Source organism: Triturus cristatus, chromosome 3_2 (genome assembly GCF_964204655.1).
Source record: "Triturus cristatus chromosome 3_2, aTriCri1.1, whole genome shotgun sequence".
Taxonomy (NCBI): Eukaryota; Metazoa; Chordata; class Amphibia; order Caudata; family Salamandridae; genus Triturus; species Triturus cristatus.
In genome coordinates this window covers 1,230,450,778-1,230,459,779 of record NC_140584.1, presented here as the reverse complement: position 1 = coordinate 1,230,459,779, position 9,002 = coordinate 1,230,450,778, and the positions used below count along the sequence as shown (strand labels likewise).

At 44.6% G+C, this 9,002-nt stretch overlaps 1 long non-coding RNA gene across 1 annotated transcript; it reads right to left on the bottom strand.

The window, feature by feature from the left end:
* Positions 1-7,351: 7,351 nt before the first annotated feature.
* Positions 7,352-8,536, bottom strand: LOC146859534 (uncharacterized). The gene is made up of 3 exons (XR_014979783.1): positions 8,413-8,536; positions 8,208-8,314; positions 7,352-7,552 (listed from the first exon to the last, which is right to left on the bottom strand). It is a non-coding gene; the product is annotated as an uncharacterized LOC146859534 (long non-coding RNA).
* Between the last annotated feature and the right edge of the window lie 466 nt (positions 8,537-9,002).

The following is a 9,002-nucleotide window of genomic DNA, read 5'->3' as shown; positions in this document are numbered from 1 at the left end:
TGCCCCAGCGTTACAGGGTTTTAATCCTGTTCTGAGGAGTATTGTCACAACGGACGCCGACTGTAAAGGGTTAGACGCTGTTCTCACACATATTGATACAAGTGGAAACAAAAGTGTTATCGCTTTTGCTTACCGCTCCATTAGCCCTACAAAAGTGAAGTATTCAGTTATTGAAAAGGAGGCACTTGCATGTGTGTGGGGTTTGAAACATTTCAGGTCTTACATCTGGGTTTGCATTTCACCCTTAGGAGCGATTACAAGTCCCTAACTAAAGTTCTTAGCACAAAGGGTTTGATCACTATTTCTCCTAGATTGGCTTGCATGTCCATCACACTTTGGACTATAATTATGATGCTTGTTATGTACCTGGAGAAAAGAACAAAACGGCAGATTATTTGAGCAGGCTACCTTTGAAAGTGACTAACCAACCCTTAGAGGAGTTTGGGAATTTTTGTGTAGCTAAAGTCAACGAAGGCATTATAGAAAATGAGTGGGTGGAAGCCACTGTAAAGGATTATGGGCTGCAAAAGATTTGTAAATGGACTGGGGACGGTTGCCCATCCAAATGTGAGTTGAGTAGTGAATACAGACTTTTTGGGGAATTGAAACATCAATTGTCACTTGAGGAAGGAAAAGTCCTACATGCTGGAAGAGTGATTCCTCCTGATTCCTTCAAAAATAAAATATGCAAATTATGTCAGTCATGAGGGACATTTGGGAACTGCATAGTACATAAAACTACCTCTTTTTATCATCCAGCATGAAACGAGGCAGTGGTACGCTTTAACAGAGTGGTAAAGAATACTGTTCAGGTGGCGAATGAAGCCATCTCTCATGGTTTTAGGAAGTGTGGTGCACTGTGTGTACCTTGCAATTCTACTGGACTTAGCCCATTTGTACTCATGAGAGGCAGGCTGCCAGGCACCAAAGACAGTGTGAGGTGGATGCATTGCTGTAGGAGAAATGAATGGACCCCTGCCACAGTCAAAGAAGGTGTGACAAAACCACAGCCCTGTTTCTTGCTTTCTGTCCCTGGATGGATGGTGAGGAGGGGGTCATAAACACTTCTCTTGGTGATTATTTTGTGGCCTTCCTGGACTTCTCTGTTAGAGGACCGGCTTAATCGATTTGCAGAGCAGGGTGATGGAGAATGCTCTGCACTGCAAAAAAAGTAAACTGTCTCCCGTAGTGACCATTTTCAGTTTCTTTACTTTGTTTTCTTAAAAGTGCACCATGACTAAAGTGACAGGATGCACAAGCACTTTCTAATTGTGCCATGCAGAGCCAAGAAACAAAGAAATCAAGGAAAATTCAAGATGAGTCCCTTTATGTTTATTGCAGCCTATTAGATGAAAATGTTTAGCATTGCGGCCCTTTAACAATTTGGTACTCAATTTGTGTTTTGCAAAATCGCTAAAAGATGGAGGGTCCGATTGTGGAACAGCCCTCCCTAAATTCACATCGCTCCATCAGGAGGAGATGTTTTTAATGTGTCTATTCTGAGTCTTTGTAGGCGACATTTGGCAAGGATTTATCTATTATGTCCAGAAGGGTGATCGGTCCATACCTTTTGGGATGATTCCTATCACCCTCACCCTTGTTATATAAAGGAATAATAATGCTTCTCTTCCGTTAGACCTGACAGCTGTTTGCCTCCCTCTTTTTCCTGACCTGGTTTTTGCTGGTATTAGGACTCTGTGCACTTTACCACCTCTAACTATTGCTAAAGTGCTTGAGCTCCCTCCTCTAAACATAGTAATATTGGTTCATCCCCTATCGATATATTTAATGTACTTAGAAGTCCCTAGTAAATTATGCTCCGTGTGCCCAGGGCCTGTAAATTAAATTCTGCTAGTGGGCCTGCAGCACTCATTGTGCCCCCCACTTAAGTAGCCCCCTAAGAATGCCTCAGGCCTGCAATGGCAGCGCCCGTGTTTGCAGCTTAAACTGCCAAGTCGGCCTGGAAAGATAAATATCTTGCCAGGCACTCCCTTTTTATGCGTTCAAGGCACCCCTTTGGTAGGGCCTGGATCACCTAGTGAGCAGGACTTAATATATTTAAAAGGCAGGACATGTACTTTTAAGTAGTTGTACGATGGGGCCACTCATGCCTTTACCAAGCATGCCATTACAATGCAGTCAATACAATGAATGAGTCATTGCCACGCATTCCTGTACCATGCAGGGCGCTACAATGACTTGTCTTAGGGATGTACTGGACTTTGGAATACTATAATTTATTATTCTGACTCCAATCTGCACAACAGAATGGAAAGTGTTGGACTTAAATTGTAACACCAGTCCAACAACAAGTTCCCTAAAGCAAGCCGTTGTAAAGACTTGTGTAGTAAAGTTGCATTCGTTGTTGAGATCATGTTGTAAAGGCACTGCATGGTTCCAACTGTGTGACAAAGGTTATTTTCCCTTTTAAGTTTTACATGTCCTGGTAGTGAAAAAAATCGCTAAGTGTTTTTTCACTACAGTAAGGTCTACCTCTCCCATGCGATAGCAATGGGATTACCTAATTACATTTTATAGGTGTAATTCCTAATTGGGAACAGATAGAACCCCTCCAAGCCTGGTGTCCTAACTTATGGTAAAGTTGGATTTTAAAGTGCAATTCTGAAAATGTCACTTTTATACAGTTGAGATGTTCTTACATTATCCTTTTGATGCCTGCTGCTTGTTTCTGGTCGTAAGTCTGGGGTGGGTGACAGCTAAGCTTTCTGTATTCCCCTAGACAGCCACGCAGAATGAGAGCTTAGGTGTGACTTGGTGGTCCACCCTTGGGGGATGCAAGGGAGGAGCTGGACGCGCCCTCACTTCAAATTGAATGGCTGTGTCCTGTGAGTTTAGAGCCTGGGCAGGAAGGGCAGGACTGCTGTGTACTTCAAAGGCAAGTCTTTGAAGTCTCCACCACTTCAAAGGCTAAACTGGGTATAAGAACTGGACCGCTGATACCACCTTTCAGTACAGTTTTGGGCCTGTAAAGACTTTTCTAGGAAAAAGGACTGCTGTGCTGATAAAGGGACAACAATTCTGTTGGACTTTTGTTTTGATGAACTCCTGCCCTTCTGTGCTGACCTGCTGCCTGTTGCCCTGCATCACTTGAACCCAGAGTGACTCAAAGGACTAGCTGGCTGGCCTCCTGAACTGAAGTCTCAAAGACATAAAAAAAAACTTCAATCCATGAGTCTGCCCTGTCAAGTGGTGCCACCCCAGTCCGGAACCCTTAGAGGTGGGCTTAAGGCATTTTGCCCCAGAAACCGATGCATCCTCTGCTGAGCGATGTATCCCCAAACAGGACTGACACATCTCCACTGCTGTTGTGTGGATAGGACCGGTCACAAAAGACTTGCATCTCTGCTGCATCCCGCTTATGGAAGTGATGTGTCACTCTCAGGACACATTGTACACTATACTTTTCCCATCACAAGCTCCTCACATTCCTTGTTGATGGCCACATCAGCAACAACAGCTAACCCCCACATCTCAACTTCACCGCTCATCGGAACCAACACATCCTCTCAGCTGCGCCTCTAATCCTCCACACCAGCCTTCACATCAAAGCCCACTTCGACAGGATCCTCAACGTCGATGCATCAGGACCTCATATGGCAGCATGATCGTATCTCAGAACCGCTGATTCACCTCAGTGATGTGATGCAGCTTCAATCTGGATTCACGCATCTCTCCACAACTCGTATTAAGGTACTTTTGTTCAGCGGGCCTAACAGGGTCCCTGTAACTGGCCTGCACCCCATCACAGTCGGCCTGAACTTTTGACTTTCTGTCCGATCAGATACCCTTTAGTAGAGCTTTTTACTTTTTTGTGCTATTTTCAACATAAAATTTACAATCAATATCTCAAGTTCAACCTATTGGATTTTTTTTTTTTGTCTTGTTATATTTTTAAATTAAGTTCTAATTTTCTAATCTGGTGTGTAGTCTTTTTGTGTGGTGTTTCCTTTGTTTAACTGTTTGATGTGTTGCATACATTTTTTATACTTTATTTACAAATTAAGCCTGACTGCCCTGTGCCAAGATACCAGAGGGTGAGCACAGGATAAGTTACGATATTGCTTGTGCCTTCTCATAAGTGTGTGGTTAGTGCTTGACTGGGGCATATACCCCAGTCAGCCTGGAACCTAGAGCCCATGAGTTTAGATTAGATCCAGAGATTCTGAGAAGTTGGCCTGGTATATGATGGTCACTAGTTAAAGTGGCCACCTTGCACCAGTACAATTCGACTCTTATGGTAGATAGGTTTAAGACAACCTTTTTAAGAAAGCTATCCTAGTGGTAGCTGTGGAGAGCAGCCTTCAGGCAAAGTCTTTAGAGGAATGTAAAGCAGCTTGTTTTACCTTATAATCTCTTGAATTACTAAATGAAAGGACACCACACAGGTATATATATAAAATATATATGTATTTATTACTAGACACACTCTATTAATCTCTTTATGAGATTAGAAGTCAGAAACGTATGCACAAATCAACATTTCACAACAAGTTAAGCACAAATATGGCTGGGTCCTAGGGGTGTACCAGACCATATACTAAAAAAGAGACTTAGAGATAACGACTTGAGAAGGGACAAGGCCTAGGACCTTTAGAAGCGCTGGGGCCTCACTAATCCACCCAAGGCAGGTAAGTAAAGGACCCACGGGAGACGCATGCAGTGTTAGAACACAGCCGTGGATCCCAATTGACTTCAATGGAGCAAGTCGCGATTGGAAATTTAGAGTATTAGGATACTTCGGGAGAGTCTACAAGCAAGTCACTTACAGGGTAAGTAGTTCTAGAACCAACACCCACAGGAGCACCGTAGTGCTAGAGTTACCTCACCCAGGGAAGCCGGGTGCATTGGTGTCTTTTGTTGTCGGGTCGCGGCGTCGTTTTCAATGGGAGCCAAAGAAGACTTGCTGCTTGTGAAGACAGGAGAAGTGTCCCGTGGTATCAAAGCCTGGATTCAGGAGAAAGAAGACCTGAAAGCAGAGGGGACAGTGTTCAAAGTCACTTGGCAGTGACCCGGGGCGAGGAAGCTGGATGCCCACAGTTGTCGGGTGATTTCAGGTGATCACGGGTGTCTTGACTCTTCAACCACGAGGTCCAGGAGGCATCGACAACAACCAGGAGCTGGATTTGGCGTGTCCCACAAAGTCTGCAGCTTACTGCGGTTTTGGCGACCAGATTGGAGCCAACAAGCCTAGGTAACAGCAAGTCTTGTGGAAAGTGTAAAAAGTCAGGGGTGCAGACCAGCAAGGTCTGAGGGACTCACCCAGCAACGGTAAGTCAGGGCAGGCCTGGAGCAACCAGGGGAGCCCTTTGGTTTTATAGAAAAGTCTTCTTGGGACCCACAAGCCAGCCGGAAAGAGATTGCAAAGATGCCTCGGGAGGATTCACTCACCAGGAGTCCAGGGTCAATCGGGATGAGGTAGGCCTCTGATCTTCAGATAAAATCCTGCTGGAGGCTTGGACCACATGTGGTCCAATGCACAAGTTCGTAGAATGTCGTGAAGGGGTTGCACTTGAAAATAGTGCCCGGTACCCAGGTATTGTGGTACCTCGTCACTCGTGGGGTCCACTTGCCTCAGCGTCACTGAGGACTCACATTGACCTTGGACAAGTCCGGAACTCTACTTCCTGGGCTGCAGGGACTTCGGACTCCGGCGGGAGCGGGAAAGTTTGTGAATGTTGATTCAAAGTTTTCGTGCCTGCCAAGCAGTGGAGTCACTCCTTGACTCCAAGGGAGATTCTTCAGCCTTCCTGAGGTAGTGGAACGTCGAAGATCCAGGATTCTTCTTCAGAGCATCGTCCAGGGATATCTAGTTTGCAATGGCAAGGGTTCCCTAACTTATACTAGAAGGAAGGGAGGGGCTAGCTCTATGACCCCTCCTATGGGAGGGTCAGGGGAGTGGGTGGCTACACCCACTTCCTTTTGTCCAGTTTTGTGCCAGAGCAGTGGCAGGTAGCCCCTGAACCGGTTTGAGCTGGTATATGCACAGAGTAGCCTACTACTCCCCCAGTGCAGGACCTCAAAGCACTCTAGGAGTGCACCCACCCAGCCCCAATACACTAAACCCTGTCTGGGAGGTGACCACACCTCCCTGTGACAGAATGCCTATTGTTGGGTCTCCTCCACTGGGAGTTTCGGTCAGCAGCAGGAGGCAGCCCAGTGTCTGTGACTGGTGGCATCCATTTTGTGATGCCAGGGCTCTTCAGGATTCTACCGTGTTTCCACAGTGGGTACATGTCTATCCCTCTAGAAGGGTGGGATCATACTCCCACACCAGTTACTGGTGTGGGGTATGATTCCAAAGCGTTTGACACCAAACACGACATGTTTTGATGCAGCCATCCCTGAGTTAGTATTTACCGCGAGGGTATAATGCACTTAAGAGTATATGGTTTAACCGCATCCACAAACAGCCACAGAGAATAGACTCTGAGAGCTGCAGAGGGGCCCTGCTCAGGCAGAGGCACCCGCTCACATGGAAACCAAGCACCCTGCCCTCAGTACTGATAGGGCCTGCCTTAGGGGTTTATATATGTGTGTAGGTAGAGATATAGTGATCTATATCTCAGTGAGGAGTGCTAGCACTACCTCACCCAGGCTGCAGTAGCAGGCCTGTGGTGTCAGATTTAGTCTGCGTCCCAGGGGTGGCATAATACATGCTTCAGCCCCTGGTAGGTCTGTGAAGTACCTATACCCTTGGTACCTAGGGTACCATATACTAGGGGCTCATAAGGTACCACAGTATCCAATCACTAGTGCATCTAATATGCACTCCAAGTTGTTTAGAGAGAACAGAGAGACTGGGGCCCTGATTAGCAGGGTCCCATCCAGACTATAGCCAGAAACCAGTGTAAACATCAGAAAAAAAGTGGGGGCAACATAATGTGCAGATCCTACTCTCCTACAGAGATCAAAGGTTTGTTTTAAATATATTGCCTGAGAATTGGGGAAAGATTCTAATATGCCAACAGAGATTTTGTCCTGACCCACTACCCGACAATTTTTCAACTCTTTGATTGCAGATCCACATATATACAGACACATATAAACCTATAAGGCACTCCTATGGCAGGCCTTGACAACCCTGAAGGCAGAGTGCTTGGTTTTGTGTGAGAGGGTGCCCAAGCATGAGCTGAGCCCCTCTGCAGCTTTCAGAAATAATTCCTTATGGCTGTTCTGTGATACACAAACGTCTGGTGGACTGTCACAAGTGTACTGGATGCTCAGGAAAGTATAACGTATTAATGTTTCAACTATCTGCAAAACTGAAGAAAAACTGAAACAGTTTCAATTCACAATATTTATCTGTAAATGATTGATCTCATATCCAGCAGATTGTTATTAGTCATACATTAAAAGCACTGTTCAAGTTTTGCGTGCATGTTACAATAAAAGAAACACTGACATTTGGATGTTGAAATACATCAATAAATCAAAACAATACAATTAAGCTAACAGAAAACATAATACGCAAGGTATCAAAGTTCTGCCCAATGCATTTCGGGATTGAAATGAATCCCTTCTTCAGGGGCCTCTGAAAAGACAAATGAAAAAACATTTTGAAAGATGTCATCAATGATAAACTAAATTGAATTGTGGACGAACAGTAACAATGCTAAAGGTGCAGGGTCTGTGGCCGCGGCCAGAGTGAAATAGTTCCTGTACGCTTTCAGCCCATAGCAATGATCATCACAAAATGAAAAAATTGGAGAAAGCAAAGCGAAACTGGTGCACAAATTGAAATGGACGGGACGTGGGAATGAAAAGCATGCTTGACAAATACAACCAAGTGACTGCATGCCAAATATCGTGGCTAGTATAGAACGTTCTAGTGTTAAAAATCTGCGATGACTGCTTTAAGGGTACTTGCTGATGGAAAAGAGTTCAAATAGTTCCTGTTGGCTCTAGACTGTCTATGTGAGAGGAAACATGTACGTTGGCTGGGTCTCTATCATCAAAAATAAAGAAGTTGGATGAACTGGGTGCAAGAAGTGAAAAAACGTACGAAGAAAGCTGTGACTAGTGTGGAAAAAAACGTACTGCTGGTGAGAAAACTGCGGTAAAAAAACTCGGGAGCAATGAGGCGTGAAACAATTGAGGAAGACGCTGCTGGAGAAGAAAGGGAATATCAGTAGTGCCCAAAAGCTACCAAGAACTGCTGTGTAAACCGTATTACTAATGCAAGGTACCTGAAGCGTGTGAGCACGCTCGTTAACTCTCCAATGCGAATGAGACTTCCAACAAGCATGGACAAAAAATTGAGGAAATGGCCAGGTGCTTGTGCGAAACTGACGTTCTGTGAAAAAAAGAGAAGAAAAAGGTGAAATGGTGTGCGGTAACAATCACCGTTCACCAAAACTCTGATGTGACCTAAAACAGCGCAATAAAGCTTACCGGGGGTCTAATAAGGATAGTCCGTTCACTGTGCCTGAGCGCAGATCAGTGCATTGCTGAAGGAATGAGAAGAGCGTCGGCAATGATTGCCGGTAAATAGAGACACAGTCACGGTGCTTCGGCGTGTGACGTGAGACTAGTAAAACATAAAAGAGGGACTGATCAATATCAAACATAAGCGCCATCTTGAAATGGGGATGGAAAAAGTAAAATGAACTGTGAATCTGAATGTGAAAAAACGTGCGTTAATGAAAGTCACCCATGAGCAAGTATGCAAAGAAGAGAAAGGAGGAAAATAAAAATGGACAAAATAGTGGAAACAGGAAAAAATTGCGATTAGTGTTTGTTGCAAAATAAACAACTGTGACAACAGCGAAGGGGTGATAGTAAGATTATAAAATGCATGATAGAACGAACTGAAAAATATATGGGGATAACTGCAAAATGGACAGGGTGAGTACACGAGGAGATAAAAAATTGCTTCTAGTGTTGGTAAAAAGTGAAGACATGCTATAGCATTAAGGAAATGATAAGACGTGGTGTGAAAAAGATAAGGAATAAAGAGAACTGAGATGATTGCTAGGGACAAA